Genomic DNA, 27,751 nt, shown 5'->3' with positions numbered 1-27,751 from the left:
CCCGTGCCAGCAACCTTCCCAGAGACGTCCACCCCATCCCCTGTCCCACCTGCCTTAGGACTTTACGTGCAAAGATTGGCCTGACCAGCCATCTACGCATGCTTCATCTCTGATGACAAAATGGTCTTCGTCGCCACGACGGACAACTAAGAAGAACTAGGAAGTTCTCCTTGAGTGCTGTATTGAGGATAAGCCGGTAATTTTGTAAACACTCTCGAGTTTATCTCTCAGGTTTCCCGTCTCTCTGCAGCTTTCTCGCTGTGTCAGATCAAACCTCTTGGACCTTGTCCCTTGGGGTTCCTCTGGTTTTCTCCAGTTCCTTGCTTTAAAAAAAAAACTTGTTTACTTATTTCCTTTGTAAGTCAGTCCTCTCTGACCTTTTTATTTTTCAGTTTACTCCTCTTGAGCGTTTGGCTAGGCCCACTCCATGGTCTGTTTGTGCAGGGTTGGTAGTTCACTGCGCTGCATGTAGGTCTCTCCATCCTCCAGCCTCAGGTTCAAGTCCAGTGTGGCGTAACCCTTTGTTTCCCCCTCTTTGGAGGTGTTCTTCCTTAAGTTTATTTCCCGAGGCCTAGCCCTAATTACTGAGAGAGTACTTGGTAGTTAATGAAAGAGGATTCGTTCTTTGGGTGTTCTAGTCCTGCATATTTATGTATGAACTATGAAGTATTGTACATTACTCGTGTTTGTGTTATTTGTATCTGTCAAAACATGTTTAGTGTAATGGTATGAATCTTAAAAAATAAGTAGGACCAAACATCATTATATTTATTAACTTAATGGAATATAAAAAGTCCAGAGTGCAGTAGGAACATGACAGCGACGGAAACACAAACCAGTTATGATTACAGTAGAAGAAATTAGCTTTACTTTAATAATGTACTTTAGACACAATTTCATGTCTTTTCACTGTCCTAAATACTCTGCACTGGTGTAGGGGTGGAAAAGAACAAAAAAAAAGCCTTCACTCATATTTCTCACTAAGGTTTTGGTTTTCCAGAGCATCGTTGGCGAGATTCACGATCTGATCGAGCGCCTTGAGGATCAGAACATCCATGTCATTGTTTGAACTTGAGTTCGTGCATGGCCAGGAAGTGTAGTTCTTGTCGGCCATGTTTGTAGTTTGTAGCATTCTAGGAACTGCAGTTGCGAGTTCACCACAATGTGACACTAATATACACCATTTAATTACACAATTAACTTTTCTCTGATCTTCTTGCTGGTGTAGACCTTTCTTAGGTCCTCTTTAACCAGTTTGCAGGCTTCGTCCTCTTTTTTCAAGATGATTACGTGAGGCAAATCTGTACAATAGGATGAATACCTGCAGTGATTAATTCTTATCACTGTAATTTATCACTGATTACAATTTTTATTAATTAAAGTTTTTGTTAATTAGATGCATTCAGTGTTGTGGAACATCATGATAGAAGTTATCTTCTGTTATCGCTTCTGCTCTCGCAGCTATATGATATATAGTATTTACATTCATTGAGAACATATCTGTTCAATCCCAATATTGTAATCAGTTACAATCCTAATATACACCATTTTATTACACAGTTACCTTTTCTTTGATCTTCTTGCTGGTGTAGACCTTTCTTAGGTCCTGTTTAACCAGAGGGCAGGCCTCATCCACTTTTGTCATGATGATAACTTGAGGCAAATCTGTACAATAGGATGAACAGTTTATTATCTACAATAAGACTAAAACAGGAATTCTAATATGATATGAAGATGATTTTCCTATAACAGCACGTCCTGCAGTGTTTAATTCTTATTACAGTCATTTATCACTGATTACAATTTTTATTAAATAAGTTTTATTAATTAGATGCATTCAGTGTTGTGGAACATCCATGATAGAAGTTATCTTCTGTTATTGCTTCTGCTCTCGCAGCTATAAACAGTTTCTCTTACGAGTCTCTCTTTATTTTCTCCCCTGATGTTAAGATAAAAAGGATCAGAACATCCATGTCATCGTTCGTATCCACCTCCTCGTGGTAGTTCTTCACAGGGAAGATGTGGCTCAGTGGAATACCCAGCAGATTACTACACTCCTGCATCTGAAAGTATATAGAAAAAACAATGAATCAAACAATTTATTTAACCAATAAATTGTAAAAATCTACCACAATTATAACAAATCACAAGTTGCAGAACGGAACTTTATTTAACTCCTTAAACAGATGCACTGACAAGCTTTTTGCTGTTTATAGTTGACAAACATCTAATAATATTTAATAATTAGATTTACTTCAGTTTTTTGGGTTTGTTACGTTTGTTGGTCATCTTTAACCAGAGGACAGGCTTCATCCACTTTTGTCATGATGATAACTTGAGGCAAATCTGTACAATAGGATGAACAGTTTATCTACAATAAGACTAAAACAGGAATTCTAATATGATATGAAGATGATTTTCCTATAACAGCACATCCTGCAGTGTTTAATTCTTATCACAGTCATTTATCAGTGATTACAATTTTTATTAATTAAAGTTTTAACTTTAATTAATTAATTAACAGTTTCTCTTACGAGCCTCTCTCTTTATTTTCTCCCCTGATGTTAATAAGATAAAAATCACAGCTTGTCGTGTTCCTGAGAAACCACTAATCATAATCTCCTCTGTCCTGAAGATCAGAAAACTCTGTTGCAGCTTTACCTCTGACTGTTACAAAAGTGTTGAAACTGGAGACTCCTTCCATAGAACAAATAAAAGTCCCTGTGTGAGTTGTTACTATAGAAACTATTAGAATGAACGGATTAATCTAAACTTGTGATTTGTTTTGCAGTCAGAACTACAGTCAGGGCTGCTGTTATAGAAAAACAATCAACATCTTCAGACCAAATCACACACAGTGGTATGTTATTGGGGAATAATTGTGCCAATATAAAAAACATTTCGAGATGATTCTAAACTATAATAACAGGACTTACTATACTCTGATGCCACCTCATGGACCCGTTTCATCTTTTGAATAAGCTTTTGGTCCATGAGTGACACTTTGTTTGCAGGTATAATGTTGAGCAGGCAGAAGGGTTTATCAGAAGTTTTGGGGTTTTTGTTGTAGTTCTAGTCATTCTCAGACGCGGGAGTAACAGGATTAAACTGCAAATTGGTGAAAGAATAAATATTACAGATGTTTTACTGTGCAAAAATCTGTAGGTTACTACAGAACTCCAGCTGTACTATAAAGACTGACTACATGAACAGTATTCTAACGTCATATATATTAACATTATATACCGTAACAATGCTAAAAATAACGGTTTTGTGTCATATTGTGAGAGTAAAATGTTCCCCTCACTTTATATCAGGGGTGTCCAAACTTTTTTTTAGTGAGGGCCAAATACAGAAAAATAAACAAAGGGCCGGGCCACACACTAGAGGTGAAATATTGACACATGAATACGAGCAAACAGTTTAGGGTTTAAAATTTATAATGAATAAAGAACTGTTTATTATTAAAGTAAAAAGTGTGGCATGAATTAAATACAATGTCAGTTGTGTGTGTTTGCAAAGAGTCAGGTTAATAACTGGAACTGCACTGCCCGTGCAGTGGAACGAACAGGCCTGTAGGTGGCACAGGTGTCGTAACAGTGTGTCTATTTCTAACTCACCTATAATGTGAAGAACATTGCACTCAGTGGGAGCAGTGACGCTGTCCTTTGGATTGAAGGATGGCTGAAATGTCAGGAGAAAGTTTGGTGGTTGAGACATGAAGGACTTCACAGAGATGGTTATCAGCCATTCTGGTTCTCAATCTGCTTTTGTTCTGATTTAACAGAGAAAATGCTTGTTCGCAGATGTATGTTGAGCCGAACAGGCTCATCATTCTTTTTGCGTGGCGTCTCATCAGAGGAAACTTGGCACTATCCAAACTCTGATAGAAGTCAAGGGGGGAGAGAAGCTGATGTTGACTCTTCAGAGAATCATCGCATTGCATTTCAATCAGTTCTAACTGCAGACTCTCTTCCACTTCTTCTGCATCCACCAGGAAGGGGGTCGAGAACAGCTTGATTTGTTTTTCAATGACAGAAAAATCTTGGAAACGCATGTTGAATTCTGTCACGAGAGATGTAATCACAAACACATTTCTCCTTTTTATCAGAAAGGTCGGCCTTTGGAAAAGCAGACTTGATTTCAGACAGCACAGGGAAGTGTGCAGCATTAAAGCTTCGTAGTTGCGTCTCAGACAGGTGGAGCTTTACACTGAGGGCTTTCATGTGCGCATACAGGTGTGGCACCAGCTGTTCTTTGCCTTGTAGGTTCTTGTTCAGTGTATTCAGATGATGAGTAAGATCAACTAAAAATGCCAGGTCGGCTAGCCACAGAGGGTCACTCGATTCATGAAGAGGTCGGCCCTTTTCTTTCACAAACCGATCGATTTCTGATCTCATCGAATAAAACCGCTGCAGCACATAGCCGCGGCTCAGCCAGCGCACCTCAGAGTGGTAGAGTACATCCCCGTATCCAGCATCCACTTCAGAAAGGAAAGCTTGAAATTCTCTGTGGTACAGACCTCTAGCTCGAATTATGTTGACAGTTTTTACAACAGTGTTCATCACATCGCCCAGCTGGACAGTCTTGGCACACAGTGCTTCTTGGTGGATTATACAGTGCATCCTAAAAGCCTCACCTCCGCTCTCTTTTACCTTGGCGCACACCATCGATGCCATTCCTTTACGATCGCCCGTCATGGGCGGAGCTCCATCCGTTGTTATTCCACAGAGCTTGTCCCATTTAAGCCGCATCTTTTCAACTACCTCTGACACAGCTTCAAAAATATCTCTACCCGTCGTTGTGCCTTTTAGGCTTATATCAAGCAGCTCCTCAGTACAACAAAAATTATCATCAACAGCTGTGCAGTGTCTGTAGCATCTGTGCTCTCATCGCATGCTATCGAGTAAAAATCAAAAGCACAAGCTTTGTCTCTCAGCTGAAGTTTCAAGTTAGCTGACAAGTCCTCGATTCTTCGCACCACTGTATTTCTGGATAAGCTCACGTTGTTGAAATCCTGCACTTTCTCCGGGCACATTATTTCTGTGACTTTGATGAGGCACTGCTTTATGAAACCACCGTCTGAGAACGGTTTACCGTGCTGGGCAATAAGTTTAGCGACTTCATAGCTTGCTGTTGTGGCGTTTTCCTGTATTTTTTTGGCACCGAAAAAAAAAACTGTTGTTGAGCTTGCAGGCTAGCTGCCATTTGCTTGACTTTCTGTGTTCGTTCGGCACCGGTGTACGATGTGTAGCTCTGATGTTTGGTTTCATAGTGCCGACGGACATTATAGTCTTTCATCACAGCAACATCTTCATTGCAGATCAAACAGACACACTTTCCATTGATTTCTTTGAAAAATATTCATTTTCCCACCGTGTTTGAAATCTTCTACACTCACTTGCTATTTTTCATTTTTTGGGTGCTGCCATTTATGGTGACTCGTGGTAAAAGTTTTTCTTTGCTTAATTTTGTTTAGTAGCGGTAACGGTTGAGAAGCACCGTTTCCGTGGCTGGCTCCATCTAGTGTTGAAACTGAGAAGTGCAACAGAGTCGAGCTCAAGCTTCTAGTGTGGGCCATATTCAATTATATTTTCAGAATTTGCCACGGGCCAATAAAAACTGGACCGCGGGCCGTAGTTTGGACACCCCTGCTTTATATCCTTCCTCAAGAAACCCCTTTAAGGCTGTGATGATGTCCTTTACATGTGTGCCTTGACTATCATCAATATTAATGTTTATTTTATGCTGTGCTCCATGATTTTAGTCGAGTCACATCACGTACTCGTTCGTTACACATTCTCACTCCTAGATTAACTCCCATAATTGGGAAAATAAATTCATTAATAACTAGTCTAAATCGGGAGTAAATAATAAACAGTCTCAGTATGTAATATTAAGGTTAACATATTGATCATCATCTGATTAAATATTATAAGACTAAGACTCCTGGAGGTGGTGATGGAGATGGTGGAGGAGAAATATATGGAGGAATTTTAGTCTCAGGCCCTCCCATTTTATTCAGTTCAATGAATCCAGTTGAACAATGCTGATGGGAAAAGTAGATTTTGACTGTTAGTTCCAGTAAAAAAAAAAGAAGCTATAAATAATAATAATATATTACAGATGCACCGATAATAAATTTCTCAGCCGATACCGATAAGCGATTATTCAGAGTGATATCGGCCGATACCCATAGTTCTGCCATCTGTTCCTTCTTTTAAATTAATAATAATTAATTTAAAAGAATTCTGAAGGAATTGCAAATAAAAACCTTATTCTGTCCATTTCAGCAAGTTGTTTCACGGTAACTGGTCTCATGAACAGAAAACACATTACTCGCATTAACAGGAACTCAATTCTGAAGATTAAAGTAAGATTTCTTCACTTATTGAATGTTATTAATTCATATTAACATTGATTATGAGATATATTACTTTACAAATATGTTATGTACAATATATATACTTTTTTTTGCCAACTCGTCTTCATTTAAATCTTTCAACGTGTACTGGCCTTTTAATTCAGGGGGGCGGGGATCGACTCGACACTGAAACTCCTCTGTCGTAAAATTTACTTCTGTTATTAGTGCAGAGATGACAGACATTGCAGAGTTTACAAACTGCAGATTTGTCATCATTCCACACAAGAGACGACATCTTTACACACAGCACGAAATCCATGTGTTTTCCCGCCCTCTTTTGATTGACAGGATATAATCGGCCCTGATCATCAGATGTTTTTAAACTTGTGTGTGTGTGTGTGTGTATGTTACAACCCACTATCTTTGGAATGGGAAGTTTTTTTGTGTGCAGGTCGAACTCCCTCCCAGAGTTTCCAGCCTGCCCTAGCCTGCCTTTCTCCTGCCTCCCAGGATGACAACCATATTTAAAGAGGAAGAGGAGGGAGAATGGTGTGGGATGTTGGAGGTGGTTACATGTGTTGGTGTTTAGAGATTGTGTTTGATTGTGCTGCTTTATGCTATATTCTGACTGCTGTTCTGGTTTTTGACTTTGAGTTTGGTTGTCCCTGTACCCTTTTTGTTCATTCTATCCACCACTGTATATATGTTCACTAGGTTCACCGGAAATAGGGGTGTGGTTGCCATTTCTTTTGAGAGAGGGTCCTTTTTGTCTTTTTTTTTTTTTTTTTTTTTTTTGCTTAGGTAGTTAGGGAAGTATCCTTGTATTTTCTTTATTTTCCTTTAAGGTAAGATTGCTACCTAACAATAGAATTCTTTGTTTTCTATTATTTTGGCCTTGGCCCACCCTGAAGTTACGCCTGGTTTGGTTCCTTGTACAGTAATATGTATATAATTTTGTGTGTTACAATATACCACTTCTTTTTAACACAAACCTGGTTGTGTTGTTATTCCTGGCTTCCCTTATTTAAAGGTCAAATTCCATTGAATCCCGAGCTGGTTACTCTGTGCAGTCTAACCTAGACTGAGCCGTAACAGTGTAGTCATACAAATAAAAATAATTCCAAACAGCTTTGCAAACAGATTTGTAAAGATGTACTCACAGCTTCTGACTGGGTCGACTGTTAGAGCAGCTTCCCCAGTTCCCACTTTCATACCTTCAGTTTTTGAATCCTAGCACACTTTCTGTTTCTGACACACACACACACACACACACACACACACACACACACACACACACACACACACGGACATGGACATGGACATCTAGCCTCTCATTTGGCCTCAATTCCAATGCAAATGGAAAGTAAAAGCATTTTACAAACACAAAAGGCCATAGATAATCATCTAGCTATCATTGGATAATATTAATGATCAACTTTGTTAAAAAATTATACAACACGGTTATTGAGCCCTGTAAGGTAATGTGCAGGGTGACTTCAGGTGAATTGGGACAATCCTGATAAGTGAAGATCAAAACTTTTCAGTTATTTTAAAAAGGCCTTGCATAGGAACTGTGATATAAATAACATCACTTAATTTCATGTGACATCATATAAGGGACCCTGTCCAGGGTGTACCCGCCTTGTGCCCGATGCTCCATGGGATAGGCTCCAGGTTTCCCCGTGACCCTGAAAAGGATAAAGCGGTATAGAAGATGGATGGATGGATCATATAAGGGCATCAGTTGGTCAGTAGTGGCTCAACGGTTACTGATTAGAAGGTTGATGGTTCAAGCCCCAGCATGCTGCCATTGTTGGGTCCTTGAGTTGAGCAAGGCCCTCGACCCTCTTTGCTCCAGGGTTGCTGTATCATGGCTGACCCTGCACTCTGACCCCGACTTCATAACGAGCGAGGATATGCCAAGAAAATAATTTCACCGTATGTACAAATAGTCATTTCAGCGTATTTGTAATGTGACAAATAAAGACATCTTTTTTCTCTCTTTTTTCTTTCTTTAATGGATTGTGGTCAGCATCAAACAGGAAGTGTGTCTCCAAAATTCTTGAGGTAAAAAAAAAAAGTCACGTACGGCTTTACACGGTCATGATTAATATACAGTACTGATATATTTATGATGTGTATATACACAAAAATGCCTTTCAGTTTTGACACTATAACAAAACTCTGAACAGATTTTCTCTAACAAAAGAGGAAACGATGCCACGGTGTAATTTCATATTTGTATTAGTTTTGTATCGGTGTGCAAATATTCATTTCCGTATTTGTATTCAGCCTTAAATCATCTTGAGTAATTTTTTTATAATTGCAAATACTTTTTTTTTTTTTAATAAAATTTTATTTGCTGTATTTCTGCAGGAGAAATGTAAAACAAATCAGTAATTAATTGTAATTGTAATTGTAAACTACTCCAATAATGTAATGCAGAGGTTCTCAACCTTTTTGTAACTAAAGCCCCCCCAAGCCTTCCCTATCGTGTGACATGCCCCCCCCCCCCCCCCCCCCCCCCATATTGGAGTATATCTATTGGAGTATATCTATCATATTGGAGAATCTCCTGTTGTGAATTATGATCTCTTGAGCTTTGCTAGGTTAGGAGATTAGCAAGAGAGCTTTTAAGAAACCGCAGCTTAAGTCTAATGTCAGAACATTGTGCAACTGAGACGGTCTGATTTCTGATTTAACTTGTCTCTACACACACATAACTTAACCCTGAATATGCCCACAGATATCTACTACATGTACAGTACACTGTATGAAATGAGGGTTTGAACCTAAACCATGCAAATGCAAACGCTTCAACGTGTGGGCCTGTTGAAAACAAGGTATGCTGTGCTTTATTCTATTTAATAATAATAATAATAATAATAATAATAATAAGTAATTGCAATTCCTTGTCCCATGTGCATAACACTGACTTAAACCGTGCAAACACCTGGAACCATTGATGAACGTTCTCACAAATCCTATATGATCAACTGAGAGGAATTTTTGGACTTGCACTTGGATGGTCATCGGAATTACCTGGTGGAGTTGGTGGAGGTACATAAGCTGGTGTGGACTCCCATCCTCACATTTTTTATTCATTTAACTGAATCGTGGTTGAAAAATCCTGATAAAGAATAATGGGAAAAAACAACACAATTAAATACAGGGTGGATTTTCATTAAAGAATCAAAAACAATAGTGCATTTTTAATGTAGCAGTATAGTTAAAATATAGTTTAAGAGTACATTATGCACATGCTGATAAGTGAACAGTGATCTGTATTAAGAAACATAACTCAAGGTTCAAAACTTAGAGCTGCTTCAATGCCATGTGGTAAAATACAGTGTAATTCACTACTGCATTTTAAGTTTGAAAAAACAAAACAAAACAACAAGACGTTGATAGAACAATGGAGAGGTTGTCCTACCAATATAAAATAAACAGGTAGGATGGTTTTACAGTGCAAAACACTCAATCAGACTCCATGTCCACGCGCAAGTAGTAAAACAATTATAGGCGTGACTAAGATGACGCAATACTGATGTGCGCATGCGCATTAAGCTCTGGTAGGAGGAAATGTCAGTACACCAGATTTAACAAAACCCTGTCTATTTCTACTCTGTCTCCTACAGCAGCATGATGAAGGAAACTGGTCCCAAGACCCCAAAATATATCTGAATTCACTGTAACACAAACATCAACAAAAACGTCTCTCTCTTCTCTCTCTCTGCTTTAACCTAAATAAAATGTCTCGACATATCTAATCTCTTCTCGTCCTCTGTGGGGAAAACGGTGTAAAATAGGTCATGTATTAGCCATTTTGAGACGTTTTAAAACTTCTTAAGGTCCGTAAATCATTTTTACTCGCAGTTTATAGCGGTATGGCTCTTTTTATTTTTCTACCTTCACAGCATCAGGCTTCTCCTTCCTGCATTACATCCGGGTTCTTTGTCTTACAGACGCTGGCCCCGCCCACTGACTACAAATAGCGTTGACTGTAAATCGAAACTGAAACTAAAATAAAGAATCAACGCTGTGTCTGAAACCGCTCACTAGCTCCCCATCTTCCTCCCTAGTTCCCTAGCTCCCTATCACTGCCCAGATCTCCATGCATCCTTGACCCGTTCCTTTGTCATTTCCAGCCAAATCTTATCTACCCATTATACCACAAATGTTCACAACAGAGTTCATTTTAAATCAATCAATTAGAAGCTCTAATTCACTATTTCACAATTCCAGTGGGTCGAAATACAAGCAACTCCGCTAAGAAAAAAAACGATCGTGAACCTCCATAAGTCTGGTTCGTCGTTAGGAGCAAAACTACAGGTACAACGAACATCTGTCCAAACAACTGTATGCATTCAGGAAAGAGGCTCACATCCCAGGGATGAACAAACTTTGGTCCAAAATTGAACCAAACCCTAAGACAACAAATGAACTGCTGAAGGACTTGGAGGCATCAGGTACCAAATATATGTGCATCCATCAAGTTAGGGGTTAGTTCATGGAAGAGGTGGGTCTTTAGCCCTTTTTGAAGATAGTGATGGATCCTGCGGTCCGTATTGAGGTTGGAAGTTCATTCCATATAATTATGGAATTTAGAACATTCTGACTATATTGTCTGTTTACAGTAATGGCACCTTTACTATCATTTTTAAACTACAATGACTTTTACAATAGATTTTAATGACTACATATTGGTGGTGGTGGTATAATACTGCAAACACACACACACACACACACACACACACACACACACACACACACACACACAGAGAGAGAGAGAGAGAGACACACAGACACACAGCTGTTATAGTTGTATGTTTATTAATGCAATAATTCCCATTCACTGAAGAATAAAGACAAAATATCAAAATTACATAATAAGATACTGCTAAACTGGACAAGGTGTCACATGTAACATGTAACAGGACATAATAGGAGGCATTACCTTGAGCAGACACATTGCTTTTCTCTACTGTGGAATTTTTACATGGATAAAATGATGAACCAGGACAACCGGTGAACCAGTTACAGGATCATAGGTGATGAGCAGAGGTGGATTTCTACCACACATAGCACTTTTCACCAGGACAAATTGTTTTGGTCTCATCAGACCAGAGATCATTTTCCTACATTGCCTCCTACACTTCTTATTGTTTTTTTCAATAATGGCTTTCTTATCACTACACATCCATAAAAACCCAGCTTTGTGTAGTGTCCAGTTCAGCCAACCTAGCCTTGGGTCTTTCTTGAGTATTGCATCTTTGTGTTTTCTTTGACTAATCCCCTCTTTATCTGGTCACTGATCTTGAGGGGACGTGTCGTGATGGTACCATATCCTTTACACATTTAACAGTAGATTTAATGTTGCTCCATGGGATGAAGATTGCGATACTTTTCCAGAACTTTAGTATTGATATATATATATATTTGTCTTCATGATGGTTTGTTCTATAATAAGCTCTGGGCCTTCCAGGAACATATTTATATTGAGATCACATGACATTTAAATTGCACACAGGTCAACTCCATTAAACCAATTATGTAACTTCTGACCTTAACTAATTTAGGGGTTTACACCAAGAAGGATGATGTATTGTATGCAATCACAATTTTTTTTCTGTAACTATACAGATTTTCCCTCCACTTTACCTCCATAATATCAGCCTATTTTGTGTAGATTCATTAAATATAAAGCCCGATTTAAACTAAACAAAACACTCAAAAATCAATTACTTACTTCCAGTCCACGTTTCTCCATGGTTCATCAAAGTCTGATTCTTCAAAGTCTGTAAATAAAAAGATCATTCAGAACTTAACTCGTTCTCCCTGTGTCTTGAAGTGTTTCCTCCCAACTCCCAAAAACATCAAGTATGAAGTTCACAGAACACAGAATGATCATGTACATCAACTCGTTATTAATGACCTGGTCAAGGTCACGGTGGTTTAAACTTCTAGCCTGTATCAGATAGAAAGATTAACAATAAGGTCCACAAGGCCTTGGTCTGGTTAAGACCATGTATGAACTCTAGTGAAGAACTGTACCGGTTAAGGAGTTATTATTTACTTTCATTGCTGTCATTTGTAAATTAATTGTAAATGTTTCCCTGAAGTTCTTTTTTGATTTTTTTTTTTTTTTTTTGGTGATCCAGTGGTAGGATTCGGCCACATCTGGAATTTCTGCAGTGCTAAACTGATGGCAATACAGATATAGCGAGGCATCGCTATGCAACCCCTAGTGTTATGTTTTAGCAAAACTGCACACAAATATACAGTAAACCAGGATGTCTCAAACGTCATCATACATAGGGGAGATGAACACTTTTTTTTAGAAAAATGTCTTCCAGAATTTTTCATACTTAGTTATAGGTTGTTTTTTTCTTCCTTGAGATAGACTTTAAGATCGCCCTTGACAAAAGAAGAACGTATTGAAACCATCCTCGTGCCTGGATCAGGAAGGTTGAGAATGGATATGCGATTACATAAATAACTCCAGATGTGTTAGAACAAGCTCGTCACAAGCGGAAGAGACGACTCTGTGTGTGTTTACAAGACATCGATCATGTAGAGGATGTTTTGCAGATAAAGTTACACTTTGCTAAAAAAGTGTTAATTATGGAGACTTTTAGAACATCCTGTATAACAGCTGTTGAATGGTTCCAGCAAAGTGATCTGACCTTCTGGAGGCTTTGGTTTCGAATTCTCTCCACCCATTTTGTTCGATTTTCTTCCTCTGAAGCTGATCTTCCTCACAGGGTAAAGTACATCAACACAATTTTAATAAATCCAGCATGGAGTAATGGATCACAAGGCTGATACCCAGTCTAACCTAAAACACGTCTTCTTAATCAAAGATCAAAGAGATCATTCTCCCTGCTAGAGCAAAAGTGGTCAAAATGGTACTTAACAAGTCTGAGCTCAGTATAACTGTTACACAAATTAGGGAATCATTCTGTGCTTTCACTTTCACTTGGTAACCAGCCCTGACTCTCTCTCTCTCTCTCTCTCTCTCTCTCTCTCTCTAACTCCCCCTCTCGCACAAACACACACATATATATCCACTTAGTTTATTATTTTCCTGAGGTACTCTATTCCTCACACAATGCTGATTAAATAGTCAATCTCCTTCAAATTCAGCCTTGGGCGTAACCACACATTCTTTGTGGGGGGGGGGGTTCGTTTCCTCCCTCAAATGTTGAAGAAATACCAATCTCCCCCCCCTCCAAAAAAAAATTTAAAAAAAATATTTACAATACAAAATATTTTCTATATGTCCCCCTTTAATGAACCCTGCCAACGGATCTGTCTTTTCTTCATCTATTCTATTTATTGTTGTTTATTACTTTTTAATATATTTCCGTTAGTTAAGGAAAATTGAAGTTAAGGAAACTTGTACACTTGTCTGCGCCCATACTCAACGCAAGTTCATTGATATATTTTAGCAGCTCAGTCTGTAAGAAATGGAGACAGGATGTCCACAGCACCCTGCAATTTCCCCATGCTGTGGGAGCTTCTATCACTCAGAAATCACATGAATGCAAACTGTAAATGTAATCTTAAAACTATGTTCTAAATATAGGATGGGTTAGACACCCCCAATGAATTACGTCCTTGAATTCAACAATGCACAACCTTGAAGATTACCCGAAGAGTCATGGGCGTTGTCACAAAGCAACTTTACAGAGATCTGGCTTTGAACTTTACATTTAAATTCAAGTTTTAAATCAATCCCTTAGCGAGCAATTTCAGAGGTGAAAGTGGCAAGGAAAACCCCCTGAGACGACATCAGGAAGAAACAATCGAGAAGAACGAGATTGAAAAGGCTCTCACATGAATAACATGACTGCTGAATGAGTGACTTAGCTCTCATACCCATTTTAGGAGATCACTTCCTGTATAACGGCTGTATGCTTGCTTCCTGTACAAACTGAGCTCGGGTTGCACAGATGAGAGAGTACACAGTATCTCACAAAAGTGAGTACACCCCTCACATGATATCCTTAATTCGGATTCTGACTAGCAGAAAAACGGTATATTTACTAGTTTAAATTAAACTATGAATTTTTACACTTATAATATTACAAGATAAAATGGCGAGCTACAGTATTTGTCGTGTGTGGTGAATAGTTAGTTTAAACTGGAGCCAGCTTAATCTGAAGCTTTTGGGAATAAATCTCCAAAAATGTGATATACATACGTAAACATGTATTTTTGAATGACTAATACGTGGCTGATGAACCATACTGTGTTTACAAAATATTTCAGCATATTTAAGTTGATTTCTTTCTTTAAAATGAATCTTTTATCTGTATGTCCAAGAAACATTGTGACGATGTCAGTTCAGGGTTTAAAACAAAACGCACACTTGCAGAAAAATGATAATTAAAAAAATAATAAGAGAGACTTAAAGACACACACACAAACACTTTATTTTAATTTGTAACAGGTTTAACAGGAAATCATGTTTATTTATATGTCATAAAAAATAATAAGAGACACTTAAAGCCAAAGCTCATTTAAAAAATCATAAACAAGCTGAGGGTCACACTCACACACACACACACACACACACACACACACACACACACACACACACACACACACACACACACACACACACACGACAATCAAAAATCACAAATGAATGTGCTAATGTTTCCTCTGGTGTTGCCCTGTATACCAGCGAGGTGAGCGTACCTGCAGATGGTGGGAGATGGTATTGCAGGAGCCTGGAAGTAATGCAGCAGCACTTGAACACAACACAAAACACTGATCATAGACACACACACACGCACACACATTTATCGAGGACAAACATGCATAATTTATTTTAATTTGCAACAGGTCTAACAGGAAATCATGTTTATTTATATGTCAGGACGAGCGCATTTTTCAAATTCAACTAAGCATTACTAAGGTTACATGATTTACTAAACATATAGTATTGTTCAACTTTTATTTGGACCAGTCTACAAGCTGAAAGAGGGGCGAGAGTTACAGCTCTCTCACATAATCATTAGCAGAGTTGAGGATTTTACTCAGGGCCAACAGGACCAGGACGTCAGTGTCATTATTGGTGTCTGACTCTTCATGGTAGTTCTTGACAGGAAAGATGCAGTTCATCGGGATTCCCACTCTGTCGCGGCATTCGTAAGGAAAAAAGGATTACATTTTATCATTTAAGCCTTGAGGTCTGTAGCGAAACTCTGCGCATAGGTACAACTTGAAAACTGGGTAATGATGATCAACGTTTTGGATTAAACCGTTACTGCCCAAGGGGATTCGACATTTAAAAAACCCACTTACGTAATAAAGCAGGAAGTATTATATGACCAACCTTTTCCTTAATTTTCTTGCTGAAGTAGACTTTTCTCAAGTTTTCCTTAACCAGTGGACAGCACTCATCAATATGTGTCAAGATCAGCACTTGGGGGATACCTGTCATGCAGAGAGAATGATTTTCTTACAGCTACCAAGGATTAATGCTGAATATTATATTCTTGATTATACAAACCAACGAGGAGACATTGGGTGACTCTTGCATGTTTTTATTTTGCTTGGTCACATATGCTCATACAAACTTTAAAGTAAATTTCATTAGGTTTTCCCCTTCACTTTGATTTTTAGCTTAAAAACTGAGATCTTATATTTACATTAGATTTATCTTTACGTCTTGTTTATGAAAAACTATTCTTTGCTTGCCTCATGTAAAAGACAATGGATAGCAATGATTAATAGTAAAGCTGAGAGTTTTACTCGAGTTACTCACCAAGGTCACTGGCCCGTTCCCGGACATCCTTAATGCTATTGATGACAGCGTCATACATGACAGGGAGGGTTTGTGCTGACATAACGCTCACCAGACAGTGAACTTTATCATTCAGAGTGGGGGGGTTAATGTACCGTGGACCACCATCTCGTAAAGGACACACAGGATTAAACTGAAAAATACACAATTATTTTTTATTACACAATATCTTTGACAGTCATGAATATACTTGGACAGGCAGGAATAAATAATATAGGTAGGAATTTATATTGGGCATGCAGGAATATAATTGGAAAGGCAGAAATATATTTGGACAGGCAGGAAGTGTGTATATGTGAAATGTCTATTTGTATTAAATAAAATATTAACCATACCGTATAGTTCTCTCTCACATGGCCCAGCATAGCATTAATGATGTCACCGGTGTGGATTCCAGATGTCCCCGTATCTTGTAGCCCCATGATATCATTGAAGATAAATGGTAAGGTGCTGTCATTTTTATCCCAGATTCTGTAGCTTTTGTACTGCAAAGACAAAACCAATACAATATTTTAACACAATTTTCTCTCAGTCTCGATTATAACCTTATCTACCTTTAATTTATTATATGTTATATAAATGTAATGCATTTATTAATATATTATCCATAACACAGGTACACATGAAGAAAATTCACTATGATAAACTGATGACAAATTTAGTTCTGAAAACTAAACTGAATCGTCTATAACTGAAAACCAAATTTACTCGTTTCGTATGACTTGTGCTTGCACTCGCTGCTTCTCCGGCTCTGTCCGTTACACGGTGCTGAAAGACACTGTTAGCTGACTTGATGAAGGTAGATTTTCCAGCACCAACTGCTCCGTGAACAAGGATTCTGAGATGGGTGATCTCTGCATGACGGATCGTAAATTCTCTCAGATCTGCCTCAAGTCGATCTCTCCCACTAGCAAAAGAAAGAAATAAAACATTTATGAAAATAGGAACTTAGCATGACGTTGCAAGGCCATATACTAATAGATATACTAATATTTCTGATTAATTTCCTGCTCTACTACAATGGATTAAAATATTTGCTACTTAACAAGGGTAATATGTGTAATCTGTAAATTAATGCAGTAAACAATTATTAGTGTTACTTACTCCCAGTTTACACTCCTCCATTCTCTGTCAAATTCTATATAGCAGTAAAAAACAATGAATAAAATGTAGTCTCATAAATTCATTAATTAGGCTGTAGCCAGTCGTTATCTTCTCCTGATATTATCATGATGTTTGTACCCTTAACAAAAAGACAGAAACTTTTTTATTAAGCTTTAAACTGTGGTGTTTTCTTGTTGCACATAAAGATATTATTTGCTAGCATCTTTATTTGATAAAATGTTAAATGTTTAAATGCAGACAGTGGTGTGCTAGGACTAGAGTTATATAATAGTAGAGTTATGTCAACAGTGTACTGAACCTGAGTACTGAGTGTTCATTCACAGGCAACTGTAAATGAAAAGATATGCAGACACACCCTGATATTTAATCTGCTTGTCCTGGGTACTAGGATATTGATTTGAGGAGGACAAATAGCCTGGTGCCTGGACAAGCAGATTATGTATCTGTAGAATACGTAGAAAGTAGAAAGATATCTACATATCTTTTTAAGTCTTGATAATATGAGCAATAAGCTATAATCACAATGTATCAAAACACAAGTACTGGGCTTCTAGAAACTGGGCTGACTCACCATTGGAAGGTGGGCTGGAATTTGATCCTGAGAAGCCAAACCAAGACCAAATCCATGATGGCATGTCTCCTTCTGTCAAAATTCTCCTTGTGATGAAGGTATTTCATGTGGTAGAAAATTTAAAGAAATAGGTCATCAGTGAACTATATGCAGTATAGATTGCCCTTTCAAATGATACTTTACTTCACTATACTCTAAAATACAGTACATGTTTGGTTTTGAAAGTTCCGTGTGTTTGTATGTATGTGTGTGTGTGTGTGTGTGTGTGTGTGTGTGTGTGTGTGTGTGTGTGTGTGTGTGTGTGTGTCTGTGTGTGTGTGTGTGTGCTCCCATTGAAGTACAGTAAGTCAGGGCTATGTCAAATGTTCATTTTAGCAAACTGATCTGGAAACTTGTTCATATATACATAAAAATTTAAATATCTAAATAACTTTTATAACAAACAAGAAATTGATGTTAAAAGTACATAAAATAATACAAGTTTCCAACCTGAAGTACAAATGTTTTCCTAGTGGCTTTGGGTATGGCAGTGTGCTGCAATAATTAGAGCACCTGATATGGGAGTATACTGAATTGTGCAGGTGTTTATTATTGTCATAGGTGTAATGCCTCCACTGGCAATTGCCATATAATATCAAATTATAGCTTGTACAGCTTTACAAATAATGGAAATAAAGATATTTTTTGGAAGAAATATGTAACCTAAATGGGTAGCATCTAGGTAAACCTTCTGCTAATTGCTCTGGTGCACTTGCTTTGTTGTTTGACAAATTAGGTTGTGCATGAACCAGACATTTTTATTAAAAAGATTTATTAAAAACAGCTGTTTTAGCCCTTCTTTAGGACCTCACAAATTGAGCACTGAGAAGAGAACACACCTTTCAAGATTGTGCTAATTTGCCTACTGATGATCTTGAATAGTTGTGAACTGATATAAGACTCTTTATAAGTGCAACCAGCTAGGGGTAAATCTGGAGAGTAGAATGTGCTGTAATTGTGCTATACCTGTACCTGTTCAACATTTCAGACTCACTTAAATTTCTATTTTTTTGATGCCTGGTGAGGCAAATTTATCCGTGAAAGTGTCTGTCAGCCGGAAATACTGGTTATTTACAGTGCAAATGATTGAATACAAAATATTTACATGACGGTCCAAGCACAGAAACTGGTTCTACTCACTTTTGCAGAAGTTATGTGAGAGCTGCACACACTGGGCAAGGATTACTTCAAATGTTACAATAGGATTCTGCCTATTTGTGCTGTGTAATATCGTCCCGAATGAAAAGTCTGACAGTAGATGTAACCACAATATGTCATGCTGACTTTTTATGTCATGGTCTAAAAATACATTGATAAACTGTGGAATCCTATTTGAGTACCAATCTTAAATACACAAATAAGACAAAATCTTTCATCCAGATATAACACATCTGTGCCTCATCGCTCCATGGAAAGCTTCATGCCCAATTTTCAGTCTGTTCAAATTGACCTTCATGAAATTAAATACAGAAAATATAACTATATAAGGCTTTAGAAATATGATATGGAAGAACAGAATTTGTACTTACCAGGTGAAATTGAAAGTTTTCTCTGTCTAAATGTGATTCCTGACTACCTGAATGTCTCCACTTGTATCCTGGCAAGGCAACACTGAGCTGTTTTGCCTTCCTCCAGCCAGTGTAGTAAAGAGTGCCCCACTGAGCTATGACACGCTTTCTAGTCTTTGTAACTATAGTAACCATGCCAAGCAACGCCTCAACAAAGTATCAGCTCCAAAAAAGGCAAAGAGAAACTGAAAGTAACATTGATTATACTGTTGAATCATGTTTTATAACATTTGTGTGCAATATGAGGGACCCACCATACTGCAAAGTAACAGTACATGGTACTGTACTTTCAGTACGTGGTGGCCTCTCACTGTCCCTCTCTTTCTCTCTCTTTATCTCTCTCCCCTCTATAGGTCCTCCACATAATCATTAGCAAAGTTGCTTCCAGGCCAACAAAGCCAACAGAACATGGCCATCAGTGTCATTATTAGAGTCAGACTCTTCATGGTGGAGGCAGGTCATGGGGATTCCCAATTTGTTACTGTATTCGGAAAATTTGAAATTGGAAAAAAATGGGAAAAATTCTCTGAAAGCATAGAGAAAAAGAACTAGGTTATTATTTAAATCCTTTTCCAGTTAATCATTGCAAAATCCTGTGATTTTGCAATTTCTGTAATCCCATCTGGAATCCCCTTCATTGTGTCACGTCTGTGCCAGAATCAGCCCAAAACTTGCACACCTGTTCCCAATCACACCCGTACCTAAACAAACAATGGAAATTCAAAATTCTCAACAAATAATAGACTGATGAGTTTCTGAAGAAAGCTCATTCTTTCTGGCCATTCTGAGACCATAACCGAACCCACAAATGCTGATGCTCCAGTTATTACATATCTCAGTAGTTTATCGTTAAGGATTTTGCTCAAGGAAGACCAATCTTTGCTGCCCTACTTTGCGGTACTGTATGAAAGAACTTTTTTTTCTTTTCCTCCAAGCACATTCAACTGTTTTTGTTACATGATCTTTGGTGGCTTCAGGGACCTTTCAGGTAGTAGAATGTTTATCATTGAGCTATCAGTTTAGCCTGAAATTAGGAAAGTCTGATAACAGGTGATGTTTCTGTGAGAAAATTTATCAAAGGAGTCTGCAGTGTCAGCACTTTGTTTGTAGATTTTTGTAGATTTTGTAGATTGTTCTGTTGTCAGGTCTATCATGGACAGTTCTCCACCATGCCACCAGAGGGCACCCTCCACTGAATTTTGAACTCTTCCTTGGTGGTCATGTTCATGTCCTGTCTACACCATACGGTATATAACGCACGCAAACATTATGCTAAGCATTATACCTGGCTGTTTGCAGTTCACTCAAGTAAGTTCTGAGCTATTGTTGACCTGGTTGATCTTAATGTACAGTCATGTGAAAAAAATAAGTACACCCCATGGAAATTGTTGGCTTGTTTGACATGTTTGGACAAGCAAACATTTGATCATCTTTGAAACAGTGCCTAATAATAAACTTGATATACTTTAACAAAAGCACAAGGACAAATAGCTTTTTGAGTTATTTATTCAACAGAAATATCAATATATATTCTGAGATTTTTCTGTGGAAAAAGTAAGTACATCCTTGGCCTCAGAAGCTAGTATTGCCCCCTTTAGCAGAAATAACTTCTTGTAGGTATTTTGCATAATTGTCCACCAGGCTTGCTGGAATTTTTGACCACTCTTCCATGTAATATTCTTTCAGTTACAAGATGTTTGAGGGTTTTCTTGCATGTACTGCCTGTTTCAGATCCCCCACAACATTTCAATGAGATTCAAATCTTAGCTTTGACTCGGCCATTCCATAACCCTCCATTTATTCTTTTTGAGCCATCTCTTGGTGGATTTGCAAGTGTGCTTAGGATCATTATCCTGTTGAAAGGTCCACTTTAGGTTCAAATTCAACTCTCAGACAGATGGCCTTACATTATCTTTAAGCACTCTTGATATGATGCAGAATCCATAGTAGAATCAATGAATGCAAGCTGTCCAGTCCGTGAGGCAGCGAAGCAACCCCAAACCATAACATTTCCACCACCGTGACTCATAGTTGGTATGAGGTGTTTCTCCTGAAGAGCTGTCTTTGGTCTGTGCCAAACATGTCTGCTGTTACTGTTGCCAAATGACTCTATCTTTGATTCATCTGTCCAGAGCATATTATTCCAGAAGGCCTGGTCTTTGCCTATATGCTCATTGGCAAACTGTAGTCTTGCAAAGGCTTTTTCCTGGCACAATTCTCATGCAGGTCAAATTTGTGCAATCTCTTTCTGACTGTAGAAGCATGCACTTTGACACCAATAGTTGCAAGACTAACTAGCAGATCCTGTGATGAAATCTTGGAGACTTCTTTTTGCATCAGACGGTCTGCTCTTGGGCTAAATTTACAGGGATGATCAGTCCTGGACAAATCTGCAGTTCTTTTATATCTGTGCCATATGTTGAGTACACAATTTTAATGGGGTGTACTTGTTTTTTCACATGCCTGTATGACCCTGCCTTGCTTGGGGAGGAAATGTGGGAGTCACAGTTCAAATGCATGGATTTTCAAATATTGATTTTAAGTGTTCTTTCACGCTGTCCATCAGCACACAGAGTCCAAACCACAGCAAAATGTATACTTTTGATTCTTGTACTGTTTGGTTTGCTTTGGTTCACACTGCACATTTATTCATTGATTCATACATTTTTATCCTGCTTTTCCAGGTGTGGGCACAGTAGCTACAGTATAAGAAGGTCAGTCCCAACTTCTCTACTCCTAGGCAGTGATTTAGTTTCTTCCTGGGTGATCCAGGAACTGTGGCAACTGTTAAAAGAACTGGCTGATTTTATACCCAGATGTTATCAAGATATTCTTGGAAATATAAGATGGCAAACTAAATACTAAGCCTTTAACTGTGATCTTTAATGAAGCCACAATTGAATGTCTAAATACTTTTAGGTCAGAGTTTTAGATTTGGGATGCAGCTCATGACAATGTAATGGCAGAAAGGTTTAAATAGAAACAGAGCTCCTCAGTTTGCTTAAAGTTGCTGTGAACCCAGACAGACAAGGATGTTTTGATTGACATGTCGTCTAGTGAATGTCGCCTTTAATCCTCCAGATGTACATAAGTAGGCAGGCAATTACGTGAATAGTGCCACTCACAATTCCCTTTGCCATGACGTGGTCATGCTCCATAGTTGGACAAGGATGAGCTTTTGAAACTTCTCTAACTTCTGTGTTCCCCCAAATACAGTGTATACCTTTAAACTTGTTTTCCCCATAATTAATAGCTCTTAATCTTAGGGAAATGCATTGGGATTGGGATCCCGCGGGTCCTGCGAGACCTAACACAAATCTTGCGGGAGCGGGCGGTTCTACCTTTGCTGCGAGTGGAAGTGGGCGGTCAAAAAATTATAGCGTGGGTCCTGGGATTTGGCACATAACAAGAGAGGAGTCAACAAATGAAGTTGAGAAATAGATTAAAGTGGCTATTTACTTCACAAAAACAAAGCAATTCAAGTCTGACATTTAGAAAAAAATTTCAGTTGTTACTGAAAGAAATGAAAAAGAATTTAACTTTGTAAGTTGCGATAAATGTGCAAAAGTATTTGTTTACAACAGACACAAATCTGTCACCTCTGGATTGAGGTGTCCTACCTGCTCCGTTCTCCAGGGTGCATCCTTCGTTTCAGCGCCAAAGCCTGTCAATGCTGAAATAGCTGAATATCTCAGCACCTGACTCACGGACAACCCAGATCCCGACAGTGCGCTTGAATGGTGGAAGTTCAACAGAGAGCTCTCTCCTGCGCGTTTTATTTGGAGTATCCCTGCATCTAGTGTGCCGCCAGAGAGGGCATTTAGTGTGTGGATGTTGGAAGAGAGACGCACAAGCCTGGGACCGCAGTCGAACAGTAACGTTCTCTTCCTCAATAGCAATCTGGAGTAGGTTAGGCCAAGGGAATCATAATTTAATTCATTCATTAAGTAGCCTATATTTAATGTATTATAGTATTATTTATTTTATTTTTGTTATATGTTAATTAGCTACATAAACACCTGATATTTCTGAGATTTTTATTTCCTATTTATTTAACTTTTTATTTAATTTGTTTTATATTTAATTTGTTTCATATTTATTTAGGCTATTTTATAAGTAATTGAATTAAATATTGTGCCTTGTTGGGTTAACAGAGTTTAACTATTAGGCTATTGTTAGGTGTGGGTGTTGTTATGCATACGTTTAAATAAATTTTTGGGCTCCGTTAGTTGTGACGTTTTAAATGTTGATAGAGTTTTATAAGGCTAATAAAAATTGGCCCAATGAGTTTGTCCTGTGTGGTGCTTTACTTGTGCTTTTTAGTTATGGTCAGTTTAATTAAATGCAATGTTTTATGTCTGTTATTCTGAACGTTTAGCATAGCCCTAACGTTTGTGTAAAATTTTCACAATATCTACAAGTTGTGACAGAATGTTTGCGGGTGTGTGCGGGAGTGGATACAAACATTGCCGGTGCAGGCGGGAGTGGAACACACACGTTGCGGGAATGGGCGGTAATGGTCAGAAATTCAGCGGGAGCGGGATTAAGAAATCAGTCCCGTGCAGAGCTCTAGTTCAGAGTATCCAGCCTTCTTGGAGAAGTTCAAGAGTACACTACAACTCTAATGAATCATATCAAAGTATCAGAACTCTACTTAGACAGCCAACTATTTAAAGACTTATGGTGAAAGGAACAATTGCAAAATGGAAAATCTGTTATTAGTGGCGTTGTATGTAACGGTGTGCCAGATAACTGATCAAGCCAGTATTATTATGGAGGATCAGTAATAATAATATAATAAGTCTTTATTGGTCACAGCACAGTGAAATTATTTTCTTCACATTCCCCAGCATTCACTTCCGGCGCCGCAGAGAGTGGCAGCACAACACAGCAGCTACCTCTCCCCTTTCCTAGTTATTAACATTTTTTATATTTTATATACTTTTATTTGTCTTTTTTACTCACGCACTAACTTATACTTTATTTATTGGCACATTTTAGCCTTTTCTTTTGTAAATATTATTCTTGTGAAGGCTAATTTACTGACGAAGGTTAACTTTACCTGAACCAGGATAACATTACACAATAAACACTGCGACCACCAGACAACAAAACACCGGAGTCTACTCACGTGAGGAGCTCTTGCAGTTCTGGGATTGACCTGTTGCATGTCCGAAAGAGATCCCAGTAAAGTTAAGGATTAGAAGGCGAGGATGTTGTGCTCGCGTGATGGTGAGGAACAAGAAGATGGGGAGTTGGTGGAGATACAAGCCCTGTCTTCCCTCGGTCGTCATGGGGAACGTCTGCTCACTGACGAACAAGATGGATGAACTCTCAGCCCTGGTCAGCGGGCAGCGCGAGTATCGGGATTGCAGCATGCTATGTCTGACTGAAACTTGGTTGAATGGGAAAACACCAGACTGCTCAGTGGAACTAGCTGGCTTCTCACTAGTTCGAGCAGACAGGAAGAAACAGAGCGGTAAGAAGTTGCTGTCTTTGTTAACTCCAAATGGTGTAACCCAGGACATATAACCACGAAGGCAGAAATCTGCACGCAAGATGTTGAGGTGCTGGCCGTTGGACTGAGACCATATTACCTGCCTCGAGAGTTCTCTGTTGCCATTGCCATCACTGTTTACATTCCGCCGTCGGCAGTGGCGGCGCACGCTTGTGACGTCATCCACTTCGCCGTAGCAGACCTGCAGACACGGTATTCGGACGCTTTCCTTATCATTAACGGAGATTTTAACCACGTCAAAATCTCAAGGATACTGACCAACTTCAAACAGTACGTTACCTGTAACACCAGAGGAGATAAGACCCTGGATCTGCTGTATGCCAATGTTAAGGAGGCATACAGCGCCACCGCTCTGCCCCCTTTTGGCAAATCTGACCACTGTCTGGTACTGCTGACTCCAACGTACAAGACTGCTGTTAGGAGACAGTCTGTCACCATCAGGGCTGTGCAGCAGTGGCCGTGGGGGCAAGGAGGCCCTGATGGAGTGCTACAGGACAACGGACTGGGAAATGTTCCAACAGGATTACAGTGACGACATTGAGGGTCTGGCCCAATGTGTCACTGACTACATCAGGTTCTGTGAGGACAGTATCATCCCCACCAAAAGGATATGCTGCTTCCTCAACAATAAACCCTGGATCAACAGAGACATCAAATCTCTGTTGAACAAGAAAAAGATTGCTTTCATGACAGGGGACAACGAAGAGGCCAAGAAACGATCCAGAAGGAGCTGAAGAGAGAGCTGAGGAGGGCTAAGGACTCGTATAAGAACTGGATCGAAGGGAAGCTGCAGCTGAACAACAGCAGAGAGGTGTGGGGGGGTGGGGGGTGAGAACCATTACAGGCATAAATAGACCATCAAGAGCAGTAGAGGGGACAAAGGACCGAGTCAACGAGTTAAACCAGTTTTTTAATAGGTTTGACTCAACAACGCTGACTGGACCCCTCTTCCTCTCCACTTCCTCAAGTAGCTCTACCAAGGTTATCCCCCCCACCCACTCACCTCCAACTCAGGCTCCTCCCTCCACACCCCTCCCGTCACCCACCCCCCTCCCTTCTCTCCCCTCCATTCCACTGCTCCTCCAATCCCCCCTCCCCTCCACTCCACTCTCCATTCTCTTGCCACTCCAGTCCCCCCTGTCCTCCACCCTGGTCTTCACAACCAGCCAGGTGAGATGGCAGCTCCCCAAAACCTGGATCAACAAGGCCAGAGGACCTGACGACATCCACCCGAGGGTCCTCAAGGTGTGTTCAGAGCAGCGGCAGGAGTGTTCTGGCGTATTTTTGACCTCTCGCTGAGGTTGAAGAAGGTGCCGAAGATCTGGAAGACTTCCTGCATTGTCCCAGTCCCCAAAAAGGGACGTTCCAGTGACGTCTCCAACTTTAGGCCTGTGGCACTAATGTCTCATGTAATGAAGACTTTCGAGAGACCTTAGGCCCCTGGTACGCGACTGCCTGGACCCTCTGCAGTTTGCGTACCAGGCTGACATCAGCGTGGATGACGCCATCATCTACCTGCTTCACAAAGCCTACACCCACCTGGAGAAGCCACACAGCACTGTAAGGATCATGTTCTTCGATTTCTCCAGTGCTTTTGACACTGTTCAGCCTCTCAGTCTGGCTGAGAAGCTCTCCGTGATGCAGGTGGATCAGGACCTGGTGGCCTGGATCACTGACTACCTCACTGACAGGCCGCAGTGAGGCTATGTCAGGCTACATGGATGCCAGTCAGACGTCGTGGTGAGCAACACTGGCACACCCCAGTGAACTGTACTGTCACCATTTCTCTTCACACTTTACACTACTGATTTTTGCTTTTTGCTTCGACTCTGGAACAAGCCACCTCCAGAAGTTCTCAGATGACTTCTGTATCTTAGACGACAGAGAGATGGAGTACAGAGACTTGATTGAGAGCTTCATCGGATGGTGTGGCAGCAACAACCTCCAGCTCAACACAGTCAAAACCAAGGAGCTGGTGGTGGACTTCAGACACAGTAAGAGGCCCCACACCCCTGTTGTAATAAGGGGTGAAGGGGTAGAGATGGTGGACACCTATAAGTTCCTGGGGGTGCAACTCAACAATAAACTGGACTGGACAGACAACACAGAGGCCCTCTACAGGACAGGACAGAGCAGGCTGTTCTTCCTGAGGAGGCTCAGGTCCTTCAATGTGTGCACCAGGCTGCTACGGATGTTCTACCCATCTGTGGTGTCCAGTGTCATCTTCTTTGCCGGTGTGTGCTGCGGAGGTGGCATCGGGACTTGTGGCGCCAACAAACTGGGCAAGCTGGTGAAGAAGGCCAGCTCGGTGGTGGGGATGGAACTGGACAGTGTGGAGGTGGTGACTGAGAGGAGGATGAGAAGGAAGCTGAAAACCATCATGGACAATCCCTCTCATCCTCTCTATGCTGAGCTGAGGCAGCTCAGGAGATCCTTCAGCCACAGACTCATCCAGCCCCGAGCCTCAAAGCGCTTTGGAGGCTCATTTGTGCCATCAGCCATCAGGCTCCACAACACCAAAGCACCAAACTGACAGATTTAAGCCTGATTATATCTGAGACATTATCTAGTTGTAAATAATTATTATTGATTGTATAGTGTAAATAGTGTGTGAATACTTCTACAATACAGCATCTGTTCTGTTCTTTTATATTACTTTGTGCTGCTATGTTGAACTAAATTTCCCCTACGGGGGATTAATAAAGTTATATCTTATCTTATCATATCATATCATATCATATCATATCAT

General features: G+C 39.6%; 1 protein-coding gene across 24 annotated transcripts in view; it reads right to left on the bottom strand.

Annotated features, from left to right (window-relative positions):
• LOC108258372 (caskin-1) overlaps window positions 1-27,751 on the bottom strand; it is an 88,011-nt gene that overhangs the window by 29,859 nt on the left and 30,401 nt on the right. For 3 of the 24 annotated variants that reach the window (XM_053676153.1, XM_053676161.1, XM_053676150.1), the window contains exons 6-9: window positions 13,051-13,121; window positions 12,114-12,162; window positions 9,407-9,494; window positions 7,525-8,052 (exon numbers count right to left, since the gene is read on the bottom strand). The gene's annotated coding sequence lies outside the window, so the exon portion shown is untranslated. The other 21 variants (XR_008393516.1, XR_008393520.1, XR_008393518.1 and 18 more) reach the window with 21 other exon arrangements.

This window comes from Ictalurus punctatus, chromosome 26 (assembly GCF_001660625.3).
Source record: "Ictalurus punctatus breed USDA103 chromosome 26, Coco_2.0, whole genome shotgun sequence".
NCBI classification, from domain to species: Eukaryota; Metazoa; Chordata; class Actinopteri; order Siluriformes; family Ictaluridae; genus Ictalurus; species Ictalurus punctatus.
The sequence above is the reverse complement of the archived record's forward strand: the minus strand, read 5'-3'. Positions and strand labels throughout refer to the sequence as shown.